Source organism: Lingula anatina, chromosome 4, assembly GCF_051362555.1.
Source record: "Lingula anatina isolate TDL-2025a chromosome 4, LinAna3.0, whole genome shotgun sequence".
NCBI classification, from domain to species: Eukaryota; Metazoa; Brachiopoda; class Lingulata; order Lingulida; family Lingulidae; genus Lingula; species Lingula anatina.
In genome coordinates this window covers 20,888,093-20,915,287 of record NC_141770.1, presented here as the reverse complement: position 1 = coordinate 20,915,287, position 27,195 = coordinate 20,888,093, and the positions used below count along the sequence as shown (strand labels likewise).

The 27,195-nt window shown below is 36.7% G+C and overlaps 1 protein-coding gene across 3 annotated transcripts in view; it reads left to right on the top strand.

Annotated features, from left to right (window-relative positions):
• LOC106159310 (zinc finger homeobox protein 3) overlaps nt 1–27,195 on the top strand; it is a 92,377-nt gene that overhangs the window by 1,261 nt on the left and 63,921 nt on the right. For all 3 annotated transcript variants that reach the window (XM_013535546.2, XM_013535565.2, XM_013535544.2), the window contains exons 2-4: nt 2,068–2,186; nt 11,975–12,019; nt 14,178–14,292. The gene's annotated coding sequence lies outside the window, so the exon portion shown is untranslated. The remainder of the gene's footprint in view (nt 1–2,067; nt 2,187–11,974; nt 12,020–14,177; nt 14,293–27,195) is intronic.

The following is a 27,195-nucleotide window of genomic DNA, read 5'->3' as shown; positions in this document are numbered from 1 at the left end:
AATGTACCCAAGGCCTCCCATGTATCGGAATTCCATGTCCAGTAGCCAAGCAGTCTGGCCAGCCGTCCGGCGGTCAATGTGTCCAGTGGAAAGCAGTATAATGATTGGGATATTTGTCTTCATTAATAATTTACATTAGTTCGTCTGTGACCACAGCATGTACAATATCTCTGTATTGATCTTAACACCAGATACTTATTGCTTATCCTGCAGCTAAATTGATGAGGTCTTTTTTACTGATCTATGGCAAGTACATTAGCATTTCTAGGAGCCAAGGATGGATAATTGTACCCTTGCTGAAAATCAACCAAAAGCTTTATCTTCATAAAAGAAAACTGCACATTGTACTATGTGTTGTATGGTTGAGGTTTTTACTTTAAAATATAGCTTTATTTTATTGTGAATTTCAAACCAGTCACATTTTTTATCAGTCATCATATTATAAATGATTTTAATTTACTGTCTTGAATAATAATGAAATGCCTTCATTCTGAATTAAGCAAATAAAGTAGCAAGGATTAGTTTTTCTTTGATCCCACATGAAGGTATAGAAAAATATTCTTAATTTTCTTTGACCTTGTTTACAATCTTAAATGATTTACACCATCATGCAAGGAGGTAAAATATAGCCATTATACCTATCTAAATGCTAAAAAATAATGATGAGGTCACAAATATAACTCCTAGATTTTTTTGGCCTCCATTTGTTATTGTTTATTGTCTTTAAAGTACATGAATGATTAATTTTTGTAGGGGATGTACTTAAAAGAAATGTATATTATTTCATATTCAAGGCATCTTTCAAAGCTTGTTGACTTTTTAAATGAATTTTATCCAAGTTACCATTACCTGAATATAACATGGAGAAGATACCTCTTATAAAATGTAAATATTTTGTAGTTTTTCATAAAATCTGATTGTTTAAGGGCCTTATTGCTCATCTTCCACTTATGTACATAAGTCAGTATGTATGTGACACAAAAGTCAATTGTGCAGAATGTAGAGTTTTCATATTATTTTAATGAAGAATTAATAATGAAGTATTTGTTTGGCTGTCACCTGCAAGGCATATTCTGTATTCATCCGTGTGTCTGTTCGTCTTTCCCCTGTCTCTGTCTGTCATTTATTTCTCATTTGTTTAAGATGAGGTAATTTATTGAAATATTCTTATTAATATAGTCTAGAGGTAGCTGACATTCGACTTTGTGTATGGGATTAATTTGTACAGTTTCATGTATGTTAGATTTATACAAAGGATAATATTACCAATTGTGGTAATATAACATGAGAGTATTGACATCGTATAACCAAATTCTTTATACAGAGTTACCTATATTTAAGTTTTCAGAATGTTTAGATCCCTGGTTTGACAGGTCATTAACAAAAGAAAGGGAAAAAACAGTTAAAAATAACAACTTTCAAAATCAAAAGAAGAGTTAAATTTGCTTAAGTGGACAGAGTTTGTAACGCAGCTTAAAGGATAGAAAAATCAGTTTAGCTGAATATAAAAGGATAACAGAATCAATCCAGGTAAAATGTATTTGGTTTTCGATTCCTGTTTGAGAACAGTTGGTGTGTTTGCTCAAAAGTGATACAATTATCAGCCTCCAGTTGCATCACACAATACAGAGATAATGAAGGAAATGACAGCGCGACCCCGTACATGACTTCATCGTATGGTTCTTGTAATTTCTCAATATTGCATGTATGAATATTTAACTTCACATGAGCCCAATTATCTTTTCGTCATTAATTCTATATTGGAGAACAGTTTCCAACCCAATGCCTGAAATGTAGGTCTCATTAAGTCACTGTTGCTTTTTTGCCTTTCAATTGCCAGCAAAACAAAAGGCGTATGTTGGACCATGAAAAAATTGATCTCTCTTGCAACTAGGTGCTGGTGTTGACAATGAAAACTAATTATGGTGGACTGACAGACATGGATTTTCACAAGATTATAGCATTGACGATAAAATAATGAAGCTGGGTCTCGTTAGGAAAGACAAAAGAGGAGCTGCTACAGTTGTCAATAATTAACGTGCTTGTATTCCAATTGTATTTTTATAGGGAATTGAGCCAGTAGCCTCCCAAGCTCCAGCCGCCCAACTCAGAGTGCTGCCCATACCCTTGGTAATAGAGGCAGAAAAAATCAACCCAATCAACCACGGGTCTTCCTTCGATTTCAAGTAAGCATTTGTGTCATGTTCTCATTAATATGGACATTGTCTTTGAAATTAATATCGATTCTGCTGTTGGTTGATGAACTTTATTCCCCTACAATCAATGTTTTGAGGTTTTGATTTGCATGGTTATTATACTGTTTTATGTCTGATGTTAGAACTCCAGGGGATGGCACTGGCAATAGGAGATTGAGGGGTTAACAGGTGGGGTGAGAGGGTGGGGGGATTCCAAGAGAGGAAACCAGCTGTGGGATAAAGTGGGATGAGAGGGTGGGGATTCCAAGGGAGGGAACCAGCTGTGGGATAAAGTGGGATGAGAGGGTGGGGGGATTCCAGGAGAGGGAACCAGCTGTGGGATAAAGTTGGATGAGAGGGTGGGGGATTCCAGGAGAGGGAACCAGCTGTGGGATAAAGTGGGATGAGAGGGTGGGGGATTCCAGGGGAGGGAACCAGCTGTGGGATAAAGTGGGATGAGAGGGTGGGGGATTCCAGGGGAGGGAACCAGCTGTGGGATAAAGTGGGATGAGAGGGTGGGAGATTCCAGGGGAGGGAACCAGCTGTGAGATAAAGTGGAATGAGAGGGTAGGGCATTCCAGGAGAAGGAACCAGCTGTGGGATAAAGTGGGATGAGAGGGTGGGGGATTCCAGGAGAGGGAACCAGCTGTGGGATGAGAGGGTGGGGGATTCCAGGGGAGAGAACCAGCTGTGGGATAAAGTGGGATGAGAGGGTGGGGGATTCCAGGGGAGGGAACCAGCTGTGGGATAAAGTGGGATGAGAGGGTGGGAGAATCCAGGGGAGGGAACCAGCTGTGGGATAAAGTGGGATGAGAGGGTGGGGGATTCCAGGGGAGGGAACCAGCTGTGAGATAAAGTGGAATGAGAGGGTGGGAGATTCCAGGGGAGGGAACCAGCTGTGGGATAAAGTGGGATGAGAGGGTGGGAGATTCCAGGGGAGGGAACCAGCTGTGAGATAAAGTGGGATGAGAGGGTGGGAGATTCCAGGGGAGGGAACCAGCTATGGGATTAAGTGAGATTAGAGGGCATGGATTTTTGGGAGTTGGCACTGACTTTGGAATAAGGTGGGATGAGATAGTGGGGGCTTCCAGGGGGGTAGCATAGACTTTGGAATAAAGTGTGATGAAAGGGTGGGGAATACCAGGTGTGGCACTGGCTGTGGAATAAAGAGGTGGTTAAGAGGAGGAGGAGTTTAGGGAAGAAAAAAACATCTTTGGGAAACTAAACAAATTGAGCTGGGTGTTGAGCAAGAGAGATGTTTTTTGTGGATAACATATAAAGTTGTGATTTTGACTTACCAGATTTACTTGGTTACTTGGCTACAGTTCACAAATACAGTTTTGGGATAAGATTGTGTAGGGTGAGTGGGTAGTTGGGAGGTTAAATTGTCATGAATGGATCCCTTGGAGATAAGTTTGGCATACATGAAAATAAAAGATGAGGGTTCAGTATGCATGACTAGAATGGGTGGTTTGATTGGAGGCTTGATTCATAAGTTCTGGGTGGTATAGTGTTTATTTGATACTGAGTTGATTAGAAATTTAATACAGAAATGTTTGTGACTTTAAGTATATTTTGTTATGTCATTGTTAGTTTTTACTTGTACATTGTGTATCAATTTTTTATCTGGAACAAATTCTGACTGCTGAAAGCTTAAAAACTTAGTTGCTTTTCTATTTTATGAGAGAATCAGATGTGAAACAAGCACTCATTTTAGTTAAAAATTGGCCAAATTTTTCCACGAGTTGGAAAAAAGTTTTAGTTGTTGCCCATCTAAACCTCTGTTTGCAAATATAAATGTTAATGGTGCACATATTTAATTGAAACACTGAGGTTTTTTAGTTGATTTTTATTGTTCCTTAAGAACTAATTTTGTAGATTGATTTTTTTCTATTTTTTTTTTCTTTGATGAAGCGATAAGTTCAATTAGCAGCATAGCAGCTGTAGCCATGATTTATCATTCATAAAGAATACATCTACTTACCAAGTGCCCCCCCCCCCCCCCTGGGGTGATGCCAGGGACACCCAAGTCATGGAGTGTAATCTAAGTTCATAGAATCATTAAAGTGAACATAAAGCAGATCAGGCCATTTTTCCATTCCATACAAGGTTGTTGGAAGATAAGGGAGTGGTGCACACAAAACGGTTATTTTCAGGCATAAATTTTCAACTAATGATCAATATTTGTGTCTATAAAAAAGTAAATTACAACCTCGGGCTTGTTCTGGAAGTGGGAAGCTGGCAGGAGGGGTGCATTCCTTCTGTGACACTGCGGCGTGACCTCATGTGACATGACTCTATGACATGATGTGGCATGTATGGCCTCTGGTCATGAAAAACATGGAACAAATTGATGTCATGGGTTGTGTTGTCATGAAACTTCTGGCTCATGTTTGTTTTAAGGGACAGTTTGTTGTATAATTTCCCCTTCTCTCTCTCTTTCTCTCTCTCATGTGACAGCATCTCAAAAACGTGCAACATTTTGTTTTAGATTATTGAATTGCTACAAATTCTCAAAATATTGCATTATTAATTTGATAAGCTAATAAAGAATGTAGGGAATCCTGGTAAAAGTGGAATAAGCCAAGAGAAGAAAGCTATCCTATATAATAGGTAAATAAGGTATTTATTGGTTTAAAGGTATAGAGTCTGAAAAATTATTGATGATTTGAGGAAAAAAGGTTATTAGTAACATCTCTTTTTTCGATTGCACCAGCTGTTATGTTAAATATTGCACTGGAATAAGGTTAAAGAAAAAATTGGGATCTTAAAAATGTGATGAAATTATTGTGAACTACCTTTATTATTTTTTACTCAAGAAAACCTTTGGGCAGAGCAAACTTCTTGTGTACATACTAGAGAGAATGCCCTGTTTTGTTTGGTTATGATGATGATGATGATGATTTATTTTGTAATGCAACAAAAGAGCTCTATAGAATGGCTATTAAATTGAGAAAAAGTAGTAGAATGTATATCAGATAAGTTCCAAATAAAGTGTTTTTCTTAGAAATTGCACTTAGATTAAATAAATCATATATATATATATATATATATACTTTCTGGAAAAAGTACAAGAACTTAATGAAATGAATGAAACCTTCTGTTTGGATGCTCTTCAGTGTAACAAGCACTTTCTTCAAATGGATCACAGAAGCAAAGGACTTTCATTAAATTTTACGAAAGTCAATCCATGAGTAAGTTATAGAATACACCGCCAGTCAGCAATTAAGAATTGTCACCAATGTAAAAAGCATTGGTCAAGATAAACTGGGTGTTTGTCTGTTTTCACTGTCTGGCAGGAAAAAAAGAAAAGATAGCTAATTTGAATTTTAAATATAATTTGATTAACAATTCAAAACAATTGTATCTAAATGTTATATGGCAAATTTCATGATTTTTTATTGTATTTTTATCAAAGTTTGCATAGGGTCAAGGCAAATTTTGTGGAACAAGGACACCAGAAAAAAAAAATAGAAAGAAAAAAGATTTGACCTTTCTTTTTTTTTTTTCAGATTAAAAAATGACATGAAGTGACTGAATCTTTAGAAGTTTAGTTGTTAAAAATGCATTTTCTTTAAAATATGTGTACAGGAGTTATGCTTCTACTTCATAAGATGTGCTCTTTTTTGTGTGGCAAGGGGCAAAAAAGCATCTTCTCTTGGGGATTGGTGGTGCGATATGTGAAAAGGGAATCCATGAAATGTCATTATGAATTTTTTTTTCAAATGGAAATTTATGTCTGATGAGCTAAAGAGTTTAAGGCCCACTTTTCAAGACCATTATGATATTGCATAAGTTTAAACATGATAAATGTATGGAAACAGACATTTTTCCCTAACGCAGGCACACAAACACACATTATTTCAGGCATATCCATAGAGGTAAAGCAGAAGACCTCTCATGTGGCAGGTCCAGACGTAATGCGTTATGATCGCAGGCTGACCTGTCTATGAAGGAAGAAACCCCAAGCATCTGAGATCAGCTCAGCGCTACTTCTCCCCATATTGGTGATAATAATCCACTGGCATATTGGCTGCCCTCCTGTTGTGTGTGTTTATCCACTAAGCTGATGAGGAATTATCTCCATAAGGGTCATATCATGCCTCCAAATCCATGAAACCTGGGCCCTTTGGAGTCTTTTGGCCCTGCACATGTGTAAAAAAGTTCAGATTTACTGTAAATTACAGCAGATATGGCACGTCTAATTTAGCCCAGATCATCATATGAATCTCTTAATTTACCTTTTCACCAGTGCCAACAAGTCATCAGCAGGTATAGAACATGTGTTGTTTCTGCTTAATTACCAAATATTCTGGAGTCCATTTTTTTCTGTCAGGTACATCTTCCAGACTTGAGTATGATGGTGTTTATTTGCAAATGATTATAAGAAAGTTTGTGCCTAAAGTTAAAAACTATTTCCATGGTATCCAACTAATTTGGGAGATATGATACACATTAAAAATTATAGCAACTCTTACAAACTTGAGCCTCTACATTCTCAAAAGAAAATGAGGATATGAATGTGTTGTGTTGTGAATTTAAAGTTCTCTTCCAAAACTTCAGTTCACTTTTTCTTTCCTCCTCTCTCAGCGAAGTAAAACAGATGCAATTAAACCTTCTAATGATCCATAAAAGTGAAATGAATACTTGCTCCAAAGTCAAAGTTTCTTTTTCAAAAAATGCTCATAGTTTTATAAGTGTGACAAAACAATGATTATCTGATCAAAGGACTATCTGTTGTTTACCAAAGACACATTCTGAGATAATACAAAGCCAGATTTTCCGAGATTGTTTCTGCCTAGGAAATCATCTGGAGAAGTTTTTATTTGTTACATGCATCTGTTTTCCCTTGTCAGAGCAGAAATTGCAAAGACACTAAACATTGATACCTAATGCTTTCTGGAAAAAAAGTTACATCATTTAAAGGCTTATTTGAATGATTCTTTTTAGATTGGGATATCTCAGTGTAGTTGATCAAGAGAAGTAATTTTGAAGTCAAAGGGCAAGATTCCTGTGAGGTCAGACAGGTCAAAGGTTATGACCTGTCTCCAGGTAATGGCTGACCTCTGTCCTCGCATACTGCCACAGTCTCACATTCCTCCAGCTGGCTTAATCAGATCTGTTGCATTTATGCAACCTATATTTAGCAAATCATCAATATAGTTTTGCCTCGTGCACGCTGCAAGTCTAATATTTGTTTAATTGACATATTTTGTCTCAGAGGATGTTAGGATGATTTTTACTGGGGAAAATTATCCTCCATCTGCATATAAATTGAAAAATAATCTTTCATTTTGCGTTATTTACTTTCTCTTTCTGAAATGCGCAAATTCCCCAGGGCTGGTCACAAATGGCCGCAGTTCTCGGCAAGAGATTTCGAGCATCGCAATCCCAGGGTGACCTCTGCTGTCCTTTGCAAATGAAACTGCCATTAAGCCGGCAGAATTTTTCACGGAAATTAACAGCGTCTCTTAATGCCTTTCTGGAATTAGCAAATAAGAAATGGCATGGCTTAATTTTGTGAGCCTGTGAAATGGCATCTTAGCTTTTTTGAGCTTGTCATCAATAATCCATTTAGTGTAATTGGTTTATTTTCTTTGCTGACTTTAAAAATGCAAATGGACAGTTGTGCGCTTTCTGCATGCAGTTGGCCATGACTGTCAGCCTCCCAAGATAATTACATCTACATATGAGCCGGAGATGCGGGGCTCTGTTTGCCCAGTCTTTCTGCCTTGATAATTTCAAAAGTTTCATATGCAAAGCTTGTCAATCAATTGACTGATTTAATTACACACGGTATGGGTAATTCCTCTAGCTGCTGAACCAGTCACAGACAGCTCATTAAAAGACTAAGAGACCAAGGCAGCCTTTTAACCGTAGACTTGAGAGGGGGAGCTTTATTGGCAGTGAACCAGCCTTTGGACATTAGGGGCCTGGGACAGGGATTAAAGGAGCTCCTTCATTAAGGTGACACACTTAACATCTGTCTCGTTAAGAGAATGATGGCTACTTACACCAGCATGAAAGACATTGTTCCAGTGTTAACTCGGGGAGTGTGGGAAAATTCCTTCACATCTCAAGAAGAGCGGCTTTGAAATGGATCTTGAGAAAAATGAGAAAATCGTCTCTGAATAGTGGTAGTGCGAATTATGTATTTCATCTCCAATTTGGATTAATCTGTCTCCCATGTTTCTGTGTGCTTAATGAGGTGTGAGGCACAACAAAAGGTTAAGTATAGGGGACCTGGGTAAACTAATGGCACTGTCATATGTAAATTTGGCAATTAAGCTTCAGGGCTATTTAACTCTGTTTGCTCAGCAGTAGGGTTAGGATAATAGGCAGGTATTCGTTTTTGAGTATTTTGTTCCTGCCACAGCAGAGTTTGTTCTAAGGTTCAGCTGCTCTGGGGTGGTGAGCTCGTTCACATTTCGTAATGCTTTTTAGCAGATGAGAACGACTTCTGCATGTTCACGTATCGGTCAATGCAGCATGTGCTGACATTCTATGCATTTGGTCATTTTTTATTATTTTCATTATTGAAATGATTATGTAGTAAAGATCTCTTTCTCTATATATATGTTTTATTTTTGTCAGTTAGGAGACCAGAAAACAAATTTTGAGGGATGCCAGGGTAATTGATATGAAAAAATAATTAAATATATAGATAAACAGCACTGGGAAAAAGAGTAATGCTTAAAGAACTTCCATCCGTGTTAAATTTCTTGAACTGAGATGACTTGTGGCATTCTGACATCAGTGTGGCGATTGTTTCATAAATAATTTGTTTTGTAAGAGAGCTCATCTTGACAATTATCAGCCAATTAGCAGGTGGTCTAGCAGCCGTCATGATTCCAGACAGAGTGCTGGTCATGCAAAGCTGTTTGTACATGTCACCTGAGGTTTCATCATAACCAAATATTAGTTACCGCTGTCTTTAACACTATTTATTTTCTTTATTGTTGTTTCACGTTTTCTAAACAAAACACACATTTGTGTGCATGTGTATTTATTTTTTTATTTTTTCATTAGTGTTGCATGGTTACCATTTTGTGAACAAACTGTAAATATTTTTTCTTTTGTTTATTTCCATTATTGCTATAATCTACCTTTTCTTTCTTTCTTTCTTCTTTTTAAGAGCAAAACTTGTGTTAATTGTAGCCAATCAGTTTGTTAACATAAATATGCATTTGTTTTTAATGTTGACAGATGTTGATGTACATCATAACCATGTTTTAACACGATTTTACATGTTTTACATACAACCCCATTTGTTTCACACGTATCAGTTTTTCTTTCCCAGGGGGGTTATGTATATTAGTATTTATTTCTCGTATATATTTTGTACACACCATGGACACTTATATACCAGACATTTTTGCTCCACCAGTGATGCACACTTGCCACTTTGAAACCTTTTTTTTTTTCGAGATGGAGAAGACTGCATGCTGTAAATATATATTATCTTAGTTCACGCATGCAGCCATTACTGTATTCCCTAGAACATATCCAGTAGTACTATTGCTAGTACGCCTTCTTCATGTGCCCATTACTCTGCCTCTGACATACTTTACATTGATGTCTTGCTTCTCCTGGAATGTCTATAACATATATATATGTGTGAGCTGGGGCCATTGATTAATACAGACACATTAGATTTCTTGCCACTGACCTTATACTTGGAGAGTTCTATCGATCAGGAGGGCGAAGGCTTTTACAGTGAATAGCTGTTTATTTCTCCATCCTCCCCCCCCCCCCCTGGCTGAGCCCCCCTCCCTCCTTGACCAGTCTTGTAGTACACATGTACACAATGGATTCAGACAGATATACTATTTTACAATTTCCAAAGACGAGTAACTTCTCAGCTAAGGTGAGTATTTATGAGGAAGGAAAAAAGGGCTTGGAAGGGTAATATATTTCTCTAAACTTACAAGTCCTTGTGGAATTATACTTGAATAGTTCATCAGTTTACATAAGTCTAATCTGTTTTTGAATTATTATAATTTACATCAGTGTTAAATTCCAGAACATTTATCCTCCACCTCTCCTCGCTCATGGCCATATGAAATTTGTTTAACATTTGGAACAATTTTGTGTTGACTGTTTCACTGCAGGGTTGAATGATTGTATCACCATTTATGCCATTACATTCTCCAGCGGCAAGCAAAATTAAAGCCATTTTTTTTTTCTTTCTTCAGTGCAGGCAAATCTTTTCCGTTTGACCCAGCATAATTTCTCCTTCGCTATCTGCATATGGCACTAGTCATTCCCTCCAACTTAATTTTAGTTAAGTGTTCATTAACTGTTCATTGGGAGCATTTCACTTGATTACATACAGAAGTAATTAGAGTCTGGTCCGTGGAGTTGGCAGGGTCGAGCAAGGTTTCCCCCCATCTCTGACAGGGAATGGAGTGCCAAGGCGGCAGTTAAGATTAATGAGAAGAGGTGCATTGGCATTTTTTGCTGTATTTTCTTTTTCCTTTCAGCTGTTATTCACTCATTATCGTCTTCTTCCCAGTGTAATTAATTTAGCTGCTGTAATTTTTCTGTTGCTCTCAAATGTTTAGGGGAATACAGAGGGGAAAGTGGAAGTGTTGTTTTTTTAAAAAGAGCTAAAACTTTTTTCATTATATATATATTTTTTAATTCAAAATATGAAGATTAAAGGATTACAGAAATTAGCTCACAATTTGTCTGTGATGATATTTTGTAAACAAGCCTTTCCTTTCACTTAAGATCATAATTGTTTTTGTGCATTTTAGGTATCTTTTACTTTGAAAAAATTCCAATTAGTATGTTATTGACATTTTGTTGCTATGTGGTATAGCCTTCAGTTATCATTTTTGTCCCAGCATTATTATTATTGTTGAACCATTTTTTTTTTCAATTTGTCTGTGGTTGTTTGTTTCCTTATCATTGACCTATTCACCGTTGTTTTAGTTACCACATATTATATTCCTGACATATTATAATATTAACAGTGCCCTGATTAAGATGTAGGAAGAATTTGGCCAATCTTGTCATCTGCCGCCATGCGCCCAGCAAGTGGGACCCTAAACATTTCCTCAGAAACGGGTGCTGAACTTGTTTGCACCATGTTGTAATGAAGGCTTGTTACTGGAGTTGCTCTATTAGCCAATGTGAATAATCAGTTGGATTTGATTTTGAAAATCCAAACAAGCAAGAGAGGGCATGGTTAAATGAAAACAATCTTGGATGGATTTTCCCCGTGTTTGTACACCTTGTTCTCGTGTTGGGCTTCTGGGGCACCTAGTAAGATTGATATCTTTGAAGCACATTATTTAACATTAGAACATGAAATACTTTGTTTTCATACACCAATCCCTATAACCCCCTCTCCAAACCCCAAAACTCTATCTTGCCACCATGTCCCTATATTGCCATGTAGTACACATTTTATTTCTGTTATTAAGCATATGCACCAGTTAGGTTTGTTTGGTATGTGCGAACTTGCGTGGATCTGTGTGTGCATGTGTGCATTGCCAGAGAATATTTTGCTTCACTTTTTGAAATTTATTTATGGAATTTCTGAACAATTTTTATGATAATATTTGTTTTATACGTAAAAATTCCCAAGCAAACTCTTTTTAATTAAAAGGAAAATAATGATATGTAAATCCAAGTTATATAAGACCTTAGTTTGAATTCTAAGAAAATAAAATATCTGTTTGTTTTTCTAAGCTCTAGATTCCGATTGTTTTTAGTTTTTTTGTATATGAAAATGATTAAAAAAAGCTGACTAAAGAAAATTGTTTTTTCAGGTAGAAGACACCATAGGCAAACTCTTCATAACTAACCATCCAGTAGTAAGTAAAGGCTGCGGGTGGCCACCTTTTACCATAAGTAATTTTACATTAATTGTTTTGATAATGATAATAAGTCATTGTAATAATAATCCCATTTAAAGAAGCTTAACTATAGACAGGCTTGTGTAAGTGTGTCTGGATAGGATGACCTGTCTGACTACCCTACTTACCTGTTACCATCACAGTATTAATGGGGGTTGATTTGGGGTTGAATGATATGCTCGGACACCCTTCCAAAAATCATGACAATATTCATTTCTCTGTCACCTATAAATTCTTTAAACAGTCAGCCTTTTGTACTTTGTACAATATAGCTGACACACTAGACAGGTATGTAATTTTTCTTATTATTTTCTTTTTTTTTTCCTTTTTCTGTTTTTGTAAGAATCTTCAAAAAATATTGATTCTGTGCGTAAAGTATGTTTAACTGATTTATCAAGTTTATTGATTACAGTTTGGCTTACTGTGTGCATCAGGCTACACTTCTCATTTTGGCGCCCCCCTTTACGTGTTCTGCTGGCGGGGCAGTGATGAAATTAACCATCCAATCCACTACGGTTGATTATCAGTGTAATACAATAACTTAAAGACAGCTAGAGTTCCCACATTCCTCAGCATTGCTTCTCTGTTATTACTCATACATTTATTTGAAATTAACTTAATAGCATCTCGGTTGAATAAAAGGCTTCCCTAATTATGGAATTCAGTCACGTCCCTAGGTAGAGGCCCTCTCGGACGGCTTTCAACCTCAAACAAAAGGATTAATGAGATGCATCTTGCAGCTGAAGAATAGACCCCCCTGTGGGGAGTGGGGGATAAAGACAGATTGATTGTAATTTGCCTAAGACAGGGACTGTTCAGCCTCACCTGGGGGGACGAGGGGGACCTGCCACTCAAGTCTTAATGAGCGCTGGGGGTTTTAAATGGCGGACACAGGATTAGGTCGCACTCGAATGCATGTGCAGTCACTTATCAGAGAAAGACGGAGCTACTTGTTGACCTGTCGGGAGTTCTGCCATTGCTCTTAATGAATGACCCTCAGTTTTGGGGTATAATTATATGGGATTGGGTTTCTCCAAACAACTGATGAATGTGAGGGTGTATAGTATACAGTGTGTAAATGCTTGATAGTATTTTTGATTTCTGAGCTCTGGGCTTTCTTTGTTTTGCCTGATTGAATCAGTAATTGAACTGGTGGTACCTATTCTTTTTATGATAATGGTGACATAATACAAAACTATGGCGTAACAGCAAGGGACTTGTGATTCCTGCCGCTTTCTGTCTTTTGTTTTGTCTGCCGGTGTCAAATGATTTGCCATTCAGCCTGTTGCCTCTGACCACCCCTTATAGCATTTCAAAAGGATCGCCTTACTTCATTGGAGAAAAATTAAAGGGCTGTTAACAAAGCTCAGATTAAGCATGTTTCCCAACCTGGAAATATGTAGCTGTTGTTTAATCAAGTGTGACTGACTGCGATCCACACCTGGTCAGCAGCGGTCAAGCCTCAATGAGGATGGTGAAATAAAACTTGACTTGGGGGGTCAAAGGTGGTAAAGACAGGGATAAGATTTCTCTATTAACAGCACCCCTGTTAAGTCAATGCCGAAAACCTTCACATCGCTCTAGCCCAAGAAGTTACGCAAAAGTGAAACAAAACATTTTCCACTTAGCTGCCCCCTCTCCAAATGTCTGGTCTACACAATTATTTTAAAAGACTTTGTTTGCTCAGGTACATTCACTGGGATAAACAGTCTGAGAAGAATACATTCTCAACAAGTTGTATTTGTTTTACCGCAGTCCACACACTTGAAATTATTTGAAATTATTGATTAGTTTTGGTATGTGTCATGCAAATTAAATCTGGTTACAGCCAGTGGAAATCCTGAGGCGGGGCCATAAGGTTTTAACAGAGGGATCAACTGAATGTGTGCCGTGACCCGATGGCCTTTTTGCCTGTGTTTCTTTTAACAATGGGTAGTCTTTTCTGAGCAAGGGAGTGCATAAGTAAATTAATAAAGCCCACATTGCTCAAATAAACTTAACCCCCTTTTTGGTGCCGTGTATTTACAAGTCCCGTAGTTTAATTTAATGTTGCATTTATCAAATCAGCCATGCCATTGTATGAAGGAGGTTAATTGTAAATTTTCATCTTATTCAGTTTCAATGTGTGCAGTCAGTGAACAGCGACTGAAATGAATCTGACGGCACTTATTAACGCAGAGACCAAGCGAAGTGAACGCCATTAAAACATCTTGAAGCTGGGATATTTACAGGTGAGCTTTGATTTGAAAGTTGTCTTTATTTCTTGGCACTTATATTTGGACTTTTGTCATCTTTAATATTGCTTGCTAACTGCATGGTTGTTCTCTTAAAGGGGACAGTTAATATGATTGTCATCCTCATTATTTGTCATAGTTCTTTTTAAGGAAGCTTGTACTAAATGTTCAGTATAGTTAATGGTGTCTTCCTTTTGTAGTGAACTTGCTACTGATGGTGGAAAAGTTCACTTTTAGATAAAGTGAGAATGAAAGGAAGATGTTTAACTACATACTTATCTTAGTGAAGAAAGTGTTTGCCCAAAAAATATATACCTTTTTAAGTATTTGGCATTTGGAACTTGATAAAGTGATGATCCATAAAATCTGTTAATTTTTGAGAAACTACAAAAATTTGGTATTGTATTTTTCAAACCAAAGGCTTTGTACATGTACAGTCCCTTTACTTATTCCATCCATCTCTCTCTCTCTCTCTCTCTCTCTCTCTCTCTCTCTCTCTCTCTCTCTCTCTCTCTCTCTCTCTCTCTCGTTTGTTTATCATGTTGCTGTCACAGGGAAGTCATACTCTAAGAGCGCATTCTCAACGAATTAAGCCAGGCTTTACAAAGCCGGTGACCTAAAAATGGCGGACGTACATGAAAGAAAAACCGCCTAATCTTTTAATAGTCTCTCCGCCTCCCCACACGTCGTCCCTGCGGGGTACAGTAATTAAATCTCGGCTCCGTTCGCCATGCGGAAGCTACCTGAGAAATATTAAGTGCGCATGCTCATCAGTTAAACTCGTGGTGAAGAAAGCATGGCGGCTGAAGGCGATCGAAGGAAAAAAGCTCTTCTGTTCTATTATGTTTGAAAACAGAGACGAAAAAGGAATAATTTGGCCCGTAGAGCAGCAATGAATCGACTATCTACGGAGATAATATCACCAGAGATATTCACAGAAATATTAATGTTCGGAGCCGAGATTTAATTACTGTACCCCGCAGGGACGACGTGTGGGGAGGCGTGTGAGAGGCGGAGAGACTATTAAAAGATTAGGCGGTTTTTCTTTCATGTACGTCCGCCATTTTTAGGTCACCGGCTTTGTAAAGCCTGGCTTAATTCGTTGAGAATGCGCTCTATGTTGCCATCATATGTGATGTATGACATGCCACCAGGTCAACCAGGATGAGACTGAGAACACTGGCATTGGCAGAAAACTGCTTCTGCTTCTAAAAAACATTTTGGGCCCAGTTTTACTAAATAACATAGGCCAGAAATTGGTCTAAACTTTTTTTACCATAAATATGGAATACTTGGAAGTCACAAGTTAAATCAGTAGCTCTACACTTATATTAAGTAAGTATCATTCTGAAGAAAAAAAAATGCCATAAAACCGACACATTGTCTTATTTGATTTGGTTTCTGCTCGTTTATCTTGGGTCAGGTAGACTAAAATTATGTTCTTAAAGTTTAGACCAATTTTGGATTTAGGTTATTTTGTGAGACAGGTCCTTGGACCACAAGTTAATAATGTACCAAACCCTCAGCTCCCTATGAAATGTTCTCTTTTACAGGTCTTTTGTTGCATGTGTTTTCATATTCAGTATACCCCCTCTCTTGTTGGTATTGTTCATCAGTCTGTCTGCCTCTTTGTCTGTCTCTGGATCTAAATAATGTATTTTAATAACAGTCAGTGATACATGTACTGGTTTGGTATTAGTTTGTGTGCATTTCCATGCTTACTCATAGTTGGGTTATACTGTTTTAGTGCCAGTCAACATCCATGTAATATGGTTCAATTTTTAATTATGATATGTCTGCCACCTAATTTTATGTATGTTATGAAGGAAATATAGATTCATAATGAAGTACCCATATATCAACTAATGTATGCAGGGAAGTTAGAGTTCTTTGTTTCAAGCCATTGGGTTATTTAGCCACTATAATGGCTGTACAAGTTTAAATGGTAAGGGTTGCATACAGTTGTTTTACTACACAAGATTTTTAAACATCATTTTATTAATTCAGATGATAGCCCCTGCCTTTACTAGCATTTCACCCTTTTTTTTAATCTAGTTTCATAATGATATGTTTGTACAGCTCTTAACCTTATTTCATTCCTATTGAGATATTTTACTTGTCAGTGTCAACTATTGTGTTTGGTACAAAAGTGGAAGTTTGTGTACGCTGGCTTTCTTGGATTGTAAAAAATATCTTACATTCATGTTATTATTTGTATCTTCCTGCTTGGCTGTGAAATGTGTTGCATGGCAACGTGCACACAAAGAATGTTTCTGCTGAGTTGGAAAGATTGCTATATCGTGCTTTTTGGAGGTAAACACAAAAAGAGCGCATGAGAGAGAGAGAGAAAGAGAGACACCACAGAGAGAGAGTGATGTTTTCTGTTTTGAAGGCCTCATTTCTGGAAGGCTGCATCCCATTAAAAACTTGTAGATTTCCAGTATCAGTGGTTTCCAAGAGAAGACCTCTTGACAAGTCATTAGGCTAATAAGGTCTCCAGACACTGCCTTCTAATACCTGATAATGTAAAAACTGTTATTTTGCATGTCACTGAAGATGTTTCACTCAGTGAAAAGGGAAACGTAAGACAAGCAGGTTTCACTGTACAGATCAGAGCCGTTCTCTGGGAACTGCATGCGCTCGTAACTGGGGCGGATTAGCGAGCTAAATAGCACGTTATTTCCACAGAGGAATGCCCAGCTAATGCAACCCCGCAGGCCATGTAATCATTTGACAAGATAATAATTAAGCAGACGTTAAGTTTTGATAGAAACTGGCAGAGGAGGCCTGCCTTCCCTCAAGCCAGTGACCTGTTTTACAATCCAACTTATCAAATCTTGTGCAATTAAAGTGTTTATCTGGCGTGCCCTACCTTAGGATATAGCCGATAATTGTTTGGCAGTAAAATAAGTACAGGGGTATGCGGGGTGGATAATGAGTCAAACACTTTTTTTTCCTGAATTTTCTAAAGTAAGCAGTTTTGAGGCGTTTTGTATCATCACAATGGATTCTTTTCAAGTAATTTAAGAAAAGGATTTTTTTCTCTTTTGAGAGAGAGTTTGATGCAGAGATTTCTAGCTACCGGTGACCATTTTGTAATGTTGTCTTTTTCATTTTTGTTTATCTTAGTTACAGCAAAGTGATGGATCATTCATGTCAGCGGAAGACATCTAATACTGGAATTACTTAATTGTGTGCCAGCATTCGCTGACTTTCTCAGCTAAGTTCAAATGGCGAAGATCAGACAGTAATTCATCTCACTTAGTGTGCTTCCTCCCAACATTTTGCATACCCAAAAGTACACTGCTAAATTAGCCTCTTTGTGAAGTAGACTACCATCGCTGCTGAGATGTTTTAAAACAGTGCGCCATCTAGCAAATATGCATTGTGTTTAGGCCGTAACATAATACTCACACTTAAGATCTTACCTGTCAACTGAAAAGTAAATAATCACTTTTTAAGATCAGATACAAGCTTATTTTTGGCAGATTTCCCTTCTTTTTTCTAAGACAGTGAAGCAGATGGGAAGACCAACAGCCAAACCTGCCACCTGGTGGCAAAAAACATGTTATATTTGACAATTATGATGGACAGTTTTTATAGATATTTTTGAACAATCTTCAACATCTGTTTTTGTGAAACCCTAGTGATTATGCTGAGAGGAAGAGGGTAAGCACTATAGTCTGCTTTCCAGAATGGCACTTATCAAATAGGATGTTGAGTGACTTAAACTTTTTTTTGGAGGGTTTTTGTTTTAAGCCACAGATGACATACTGTTATCACGTCAACTTTTAATTACGTGTTTTTTCAATTAGTTCAGCAGCAGAAAGTGCTTGTCGTGTTGCCACCTTTCTCCCTCTGGATGGTATTAACATTAATAAGCCTCGTGTTTCAGCAGCAGTGCGTGATTCAGAAAATCAACACCTTTCAAAAAGAAAAGCACGCTAGAATGACATGTCATTTCATTATGGTTTTACTAATTAAGCCTTGGAGAGTAGGTAACATGTGATACATTTATGTGCTCTCTTTGATTAGCAGAGAGCTCTCTAACACCTGGTATGCAGACAGCAATCATACGTGCTCGTATTACAAACACTCACATGCATATATATCGTGCTTTTCTTGTTTAGTGTTTATTAAGGCACAAAAACGATAATCACAGCGCAACAAAACTTGTTACTCGGGGTCCTTTTTTTGAATGAGGTTGGGAAAAAATGCACAAAATTATCAGTGGTTATTGTATGACAGTGACACTTAGTCGAGGTTGCACTGGTTGTCGTCTTGTGCACGACTCCGTGGATGGCATAGACAGAAGAACTTGTCACTTGTCAACCTTAACTCGACATCTGATTCTACATAATTTTGCTTGTATGTTATTAACAGCATAGATCATATTTTAACATTCTTACAATTATATGCCACTTTTTTTGCTGTCTTTTGGCACCACATTTCTTCAGTGGCACAAAAGTGTGAAGAATTTCTTTTAAGTGTGGGTGTCGTGTAACAGATGCAGGGGTGACGGCTTTGTTCTTCAGCGTGGTGTTTGTCTTTAATTCACCTGTGGGGATTTTATTTCTTAACTCCAAGCTGTAAATTGGCTTGGTTTGTAAAGGCGTATTGTCTCTCTGAGTGTATGTTACTGATCCAGGGATGGCCTTGGATGCCCTTCTTTTTCTCCAGTATCCAGATATATAGGTGTGACCAAGTAGGCTTGCACACATCTTTTTTTTTTTTACTTCCCGTGTTGAAACCATGTGCTGCATGTATTAGTGGAATTAACCCTAATTGTAAGGCAAAACCTCCCCTGCTTATCGGAAGATCTTAGCTTTACATTAAATTACACAGTAAAAAATGAGCACGCAAAAATGATATGAATATCAGTCTGCAGTGACAACAGGGCAAGGCTCTTGTTCGGCGTAATTGTTTCGGCCCTGATTAATTTCATGTCAGAAACAAATGTTTTCTCCTTATCAGCTAGTTTTATCTCACAATACATTTCCATAATTTGAGCATTGGAGCTTGTATTTTTTTCTCTGGCTGATCTAGGCTAAACAATAGTCTTTCTACAGTATGTCAGCAGATCTTGTGTAGGTTGCTTGGGGAGTTATTACATATTGGTAATGGAGAGGATACGATGGAATTTCACTTTGTGATTAGTCAAATGGTTTAGCACGTTCCGTATAAAATCTGTATTTTCCACTCTCAAACTTAATGGCAAGTTTTGTTACATAAAATTGTGAATATCAGTGGAATTTGTGTATATCCTCTGATTCTGTTTTTTTTAAATCATTTATCTTTATACTTTTACTAGACTTAAAGTGAGCAACAGAAATATTCCTCTATGACATCATCTAATGTAATTGATACATATAGTAATAAAACTGCTTGTAATAGGTTATTCAAAGGCTAACCACTCAGCAAGAGCATTTTGTTCAAATCTTCCTTTTTTCTTTCGTCATGAAAATGTACAATAATGATTTGAGAAGGAAAAAACTAATTTCACAAAACCAATTTCTAATTACCAAAGCATTGAAAGTTAAAGAGAAATTCCTTTCAAAGAATGGTATTGTAAACTACAGACTAGCATCTTCCCAATGACGTTTTTGTCTTAAAAACGAGATCTCATAATGAGACATCTGACTCTGTGGACGTAGATAATCGGATGTTGTAAATAATATCATAGAGAGGATATTGTCAACATATAGGTATTGTTTAGTAGGTTAACAGAGTTCAACTGAGGCTGAGGTCTGGCTCACCAAAGACCTTTAGCCTGAAAATGTGTCTATAAACTTTTGCTTTAGTCCATGATAGGCCCGTAGTAGTCCACTTGAGATAATTACTGGTCTGTAACACAAAAACAATGCATTTCCTGATGAAAAAATGGGGCCCACTGTTTCGTTCCATTGGATGATTGCTGATTTATATTGGGTCAAAGTAGGCTAATATCTTGGTCTTAAAGTAAAGACCAATTTTTGGGCAAAAGCTCTTTTGTGGTCCAGGGCCATGATGTGACAGAGATCAGGGGATGTATTTGTCAGAAGAAGCAGACTGAAAGGGGAATTTAGATTAAAAAAATGATAAAGATTTGAATATTTTGAGTACATCAGAAAACATCATAAACCTCAGTTTCTTTTTAAAATGTATGTAAATATATAAGTGCAGTATTTTCAACCAGTCTGTGGGCTTGTAAAAGAATTTATATTACCTGAATAATGTGACCAGTGATCCATTAAAAAATGCTAAAAAATCTTAATGGCATTATATGTTATCTTTACGACTTTATGACACTTTTTTATTTAAGTGTGTGTGTGTGTGTGTGTGTGTGTGTGTGTGTGTGTGTGTGTTTTGAGGGGGGGGAGAACTCCATTATTGGCAAAAAAGTTAGCATGAAGATGGTTAAGCTTACCTTTCATTTGAACAACTTATATTTATAATTGATCTCTTCTGTCTCCTACACATTTTATCATGGAATTCCATACTGAATTGCTTTCCACATTCTTTCCATTGACAGGGAGCACAACTGGTGACATCTTCCCTGAAGGTTGTTTGGACTATTACTCCCCTCCCTGTTTAATTAAAATTTGTGATTCTCCAGTGTAAACTGAGTCTTTCTCTGTCCGATTTGTCCCACCCTACTACAGAAAATTTATGTGATCCTTTTTGATTTTGTTATCATTTCTGTAACAATTGCGATTGTTTTAATTTATTTATTTATTTATTTATTTATTTACTTATTTGTTTGTTTATTTATTTTTGACAAAATTAAAGCAAGAAAGTAATCATTTTTGTAGATAATACCATTTTATTCTTTTGAGAACAATGGATTCACTAGAAATGTTAAGTGTAGGGAAAGGTGCATAAAATAGCACTAATTTTGGAAAATTAACTTTGTCTTTCCAAATGTGGTTAAAAAGCATTTTTCTTCCATGATGATCCCAGAAATTATCCTTTATCTTCATCAGTCACTCTCTCTATTTTTTCCTTTCCTTCTTTTGAAAAATGTGATGCTTTTCCTGTCTTTGATGAGATTCATTTCTCTTGATGAGTTTCATTTATTCCATCTTGGCCAGTGCATTATAGTTTTTGAGTTAGAGGAACTCAAGATTAAGAAAACCATAGTCCCCTGGGGTGGAACAGGGTCCCAGATGAAAACTGCGCGGTGTATCAGCCCATTAGGTAGAGCGGATGATGCGTTGTTATCTTGTTTTCAATTAGAATAATTCTTAGAGGCTTGTTATGTGGCAAGTAATGGGCTGCTTGGTTCCTGTGCCCTCTTTGAAGACTGGGCAGAAATATGATGGGATGTGTGCCCTTCCGTACACCGTAGTATCAAAATAGTGTTCAATTTTATTTAAAATTTAAAACGGTGTCAGATGAAGTCCATTTTTGTAGGCATTTTTTACATATTCATGTTGTTTTGTATTTAAAAATGTGGACTAGACTACTTAAGCTATTTTTGAAGAAAAAAATATAATATACATGTTTCATTTACAGTTTTTAGACTTGCTTACTGCAGTTGTTAGGTAGATTAGAGGTAAGTTCAATTTTGTTATTATTCAAACCCATTATTACCATTAACTGCTTTTGGTTCATATTATAAGTTAAATGAAGGTCTTGTGTTAGGAACTAAAGGGTCATAGAAAGTTCACATCTGATTCAGCTGCAAGTAATTAGTAAACTAATTATCTGAGACTGTAATCAGCCCCACTAATTGCCCCAGATGAGCCTATTATCCTAAAATTACATGTCGGCTGTGTTATCCTGGCTTATTATCAGGATAGGGGTGATGCTTGTGTCATGCTCTCTCTCTCTCTCTCTCTCTCTCTCTCTCTCTCTCTCTCTCTCTCTCTCTCTCTCTCTCTCTCTCTCTCTCTCTCTCTCTCTCTCTCATACACATGCACACAAGTATCATCCACTCCATTACACAAGAGATACATTTGCTATTACCACACACTTTGTCTGTTTATGATGAAATATGGAAAACACATTTGGTGAACAATTAACCAACAACTTAATCTGCTACAAAAAAGAAGGCACTGCATGGTTAGCTTCACTTTCCCACAATCTTACTCAAATCTGGATCCAATAATTCAGTAATTTAAGACCACAGCCCGGGTTGTAATTTTAATTAGGAAATATATCATGAATAAGGAAAGTCCTCCGTAGGAATTCAGCATTTTTTACCAGAGCAGAATCCATGGTATGGGGCCTACATGAGTGGAAGCAAGGGCTGGCACCATGAGCAGAGCGTCCTGGCACTCTTCACTGCCATAAAGGTCCAGGGGGGAGAGCAAATCACGGGACCCTTGCGGTGCAAACTTAAAAGCAAAAGTAACATCATACAGACAGTTGAGACTAATTTTCTCCATCATAAACCTAAACAGAACATCATTAAACAGGGAGTTCCTTGTATAACTTTGTTAAAAGATATCATTTTTATCTGAGTCTGTAATTACATATTGTCTTGAAGAGACAAACAAGCTGCAGATGTGCAGTCACAGCCCAAGAGCTGCAGTTATAAATCAAGCAGTGCATGATTGGTTGAAAATAATTATAACATCCTTTTCATATATATGTTTATTATTATTATTATTTTTTTTTTTTGAAAGGACCAAATATTGCTAGCTTTTTATTCTGTAATTCAATTGTAATCAAGAGTAAATGAATTTTCAAGAAAAGTCAATGACACGTATATGATAATGTTTTAAAAAGGAAACACACACACACACACACACACACACACACACACACACACACACACACACACACACACACACACACACACACACACACACACACATCACTTATATTGCAATAGTATTGGTCGAAAACATTATCCATATGTTTTTTGTTATAAAACATTGTAATATTTATTTCAGTTGGACAGCTACTGATTTATCATGGGTGAAACTAGATTGAAATTTTGGTCTTATTTAGACCAATTTACGGGCTATAGTTCTTTCTTGAAATAGGCTCCAGATTGATACACCTGAAGGATTACTGAGGAGAGATTAGTTAACTAGGGATTACAAGGAGTTATCAGCTGCAGTGAGAAGACTATGGATCAAGGGGGATTAATTTCTCATAATTCACAACATGGGGGCATTGATGCTGGTGGTGGTGGTGGTGTAAAGGGGGGGGGGAGAGTTGATGGAGTTGTAGTTTCACAGTTGTGACTATTCATTTGCATGCAAAAAAGTTGGATATAAAAAAGTTTGTATATTTTTAAAGGAAGGAAAAAAGTAACAGACGAGGTGAAGATTGGCTAAGAGAGACAGACCTTTGTGGGAGAAACATAAGAGACATCATTTATATATTAATACTTGAAAATCATTTTCACCAGTGTTGAATTAATGTATAAAGTCATGACAAATGATTATTCTGTCAGACACTTACAATGCTATTTAACATGTACAACATTAACCTAATGTTTTTAAAAAGGAGAAAAAACACATAAAAATGTTAAACATTGCTGATGATGATTGTGATAATGACTAATGATTGTTGTAGGCCGTGGTGTGAAATGAAGGTTACGGTAGTTGAAAGGAAAAACGATGCGTTATGTCGCATGTTGGCGCCGTTTAAAGAGGCGACTTTTGGTAATGATGTTTGGGACACTGTCCTTCTGCTGCTGGAGAGGAATGTTAATGAGTTGTGTCCATATTGTTCAGTTTTTCTTTGCACTGATAACATTCTCCTGAGTCTAACCTGATACTTACTTACAGTAACTACTCAGTAATTTTGCACAAAATGATTTAATTTATTTTCACAAGATAATATTGATAGTTATACTCAAATTGTTGATTCAGAAATCTTAAAAAGTCAATTGGCTTTGTATCAGAAAGTTTATTCCCTCTGACAAGTTACTGAAAATTATTGTTTTAGGAAAAAAAGTATCAGAACAGTCAGAATAAGAGAGGTGTTTGAAAATTACAAAGAATAACTTCCATTTCTTTTATTAAAAGAGTTCATTCTTTCCTTCTTCTCATTCTGTTCTTCCATTTCTTTCCTAACAGAAAAAAAAATTGGTCAGAATCAGTGTTTACAACGTTTGCTTAACGGTAACAGCAGTCCTTTTTCAGATGCTGTGAAATATAATGCTATTCACACTTTAGATTGTAACACATGGCAAGAGCTGTGTCATCTGGTGACTTCTGTTAGTGCAACTGGACGAAATTTGTTCTCTGGCTCGTTGGTTTGGACTTTGTGGTGTCCTCAACTTTCCAATCTTGATTAAGTTTGCTTTGACTTTGTACGGGCAAAAAATGGCTATTCATATTAGGGCACATCCAGTCGATGCAGTGATTTTTATTTTTATACGCAAAGAAGGGGGAAAAAAGATGCAATTACAACAGTCTCAATGGATTAAGTTTAATGAAGTTGATTATTCCGACGTCTGCCCTGAGATGGTGCGAAGAAGGTTGGAATGAAGGTCTGCTCTCTTTAATTTGGAGTCTGAAGAAAAGGAATTGATCTGTCGGCATTCTCCATTTGCATGAGTTCACTGGTGCAGGCCCTGCTCTTTTGCAACCTGTCATAACTGATTAAACTGCACAATTTTACCTAATTAATGCTGTTTCCTGCAAAAGGCCCATAGATTTTTTGCTGCCCTGCTGACCCGCTCGGTTTCCATGGCAACCAAAGATTGGGCATGCAGCTTAACAGGTGAGGCACTGCAGAGGCATTTTGATCATTAATGAATGTCTACATATTACTTAGTAAAAAAAAACAACATCTTAGCAGATGAGTGGTTTGAGGAAATGAGTGCGTTGTTCCGTAAAAAAAAAAAACAAGTTTGTAAAATTTTTGAGTGTGTGATTTTTAGATATGTGCAGTCTGGTCAGTACATGGAAAATATGTTTGTTAGAAAAACTAGTCTAGTCTTCCAGTCAGCCATAGCTATTGACATGTATAATAGCTATGCACAGTTCACTGTAATTTCTCAATGATGGGAAATTATTTTTCTTATATTTATAGCCTGCTTCTGTTTAGTGGATTGTTGTGTGTTTTTTAATCTGTTCGCACTATTAATGTAACTGACTGAACTTCTTTTGACTTTAAGGGTTACCATCCATTTTTTTTCTCGGTATCTTTTAGAAACAAGCCTGAGAAACACAGGGAAAAGCCAAAGTAGCATGAAGACTGATAGAAAGATTCATTATTTGCCATCCAGATTCCACCATTCATTAGTTCTTTTTTTTTTCTTTGGCCTAATTTGCTCTTATCAGCCTGAAGAATGACATTTCCAACCAGAGCCTCATGTTACATTTGATTAGCAAGATTTTAGCGGCTCTGGGATTGGCAGGCCTGCAGGGATGTGCTCCCTCGTGGTGACCCAATGGCTCGAGATCTCCTCGGAAAGAAGAATTGTACATTTCTGCCATTAGTTCATTAGATATACTAATCTAGAGACCACGCTATATGGTGTATCTAACTGGGAACAGTTAACACTTTTTTGGTTTTTTATGAAGCATTGAACATTTTTTTTTGTTCTGTTAGTATTGACTTTATCTGGGAAAAGTAGTGCATTTTTATTTTAGTATACAGAGTGGGCGGCTCTTTGCAAATGTAAGATCATATTATTCTACCCTCAGGCCCCCTTACTCTCCTTCACCTCCTTTCCCCTGCACACACAAGAGGTATACTGGAATCTAATTGCTCATTCATCTGTCAAAGTAGAAAATATCTTGTCTGTCTGTCTGTCTGTCTATGTTGAAACCATTTGCCACCTTTGACTTTTTTTTTTCATTTTTTAATCAGTTTTAGTGAAATTTTACACACATAATCATATAAGCATGTAGTGACTCGTGGACTGAAGAGTTGCAGGGTTATATGCCTATAGAACACAAAAACCAGAACCAGTTGTTGTGGATGTTTTGATCACCTCCATGTTGAGATGTTAATATTCATATCAGTTCAATCATCAGCAAGTCTATTGTGGTGTAAAGGACAAGAAGTCATATCCTGTCACCTTGTGTGACAGTATCTTAACAAGTCTTATAATTACTGGCACAAACACTTCACATTCTGCTCGATTAGACTAGAGGACCATGATTTAAACCATTAGGTCAGAATTCAAAACCCTGTTGACTTTCATAATTTGTTGCTTTTATATCCTTTTTTTTGCCATGGATTTTGCTGATGACATTGTTGACAATCATCAATTAGTCAGAATTATTTGACCCTCATTATTTTACAGGAAACGAGTAATCATATTAATTATAATTAATACCAAGATTAATAAAGACTAAGAAAGGTAATAATTCTGCCCCTTGTGTGCATGCATGCCTACGTGGGAGATTTATGCAGTAGGGGAACATCTGCAACTTGAAATATATTTTTAATTCAAAAGGTTGGTGTTACAGTGTATGTCTATTAATCAATAATTACCACAGATTAATTGGATTAATTAAGATCAGTATTCCGATGCCTAATGAGGATTGAGTGTTTAATTCTATATTCTTTTTTTTTTTTTTTTTTGTGATATTGGTGAAATAAATATTTTAAGTCTTGGGTATTTTAATTATGGATATGATTTTAATATGTATAATCATCTTGATAATATTATGCTCATATCTTTCAACATTTGATTTATTATACACTATAAATGTAAAAATTCCATCTTATGGTTGTTATTTGAAATGAAGTTATTAAGATTTGATAGGTTTAGGTGACAACATGAACAGGTCAAAAAGTGTCATCTTTTTAATGTATATTTTGATTAATTTTATTTTTCAAATGAGATAATGTTTGAGGCTAACATCGATAACTAGATGTAAGAATTCGTCACATTGAAAAAGAAAGCTGAAAAGATAAGAAATTGGAATGTATCAGCTACTTTATTTATGAAGGAAAAATGGATAACATTTCCTAGGAAAGCACAGTGTTGTGGCAAGGTCT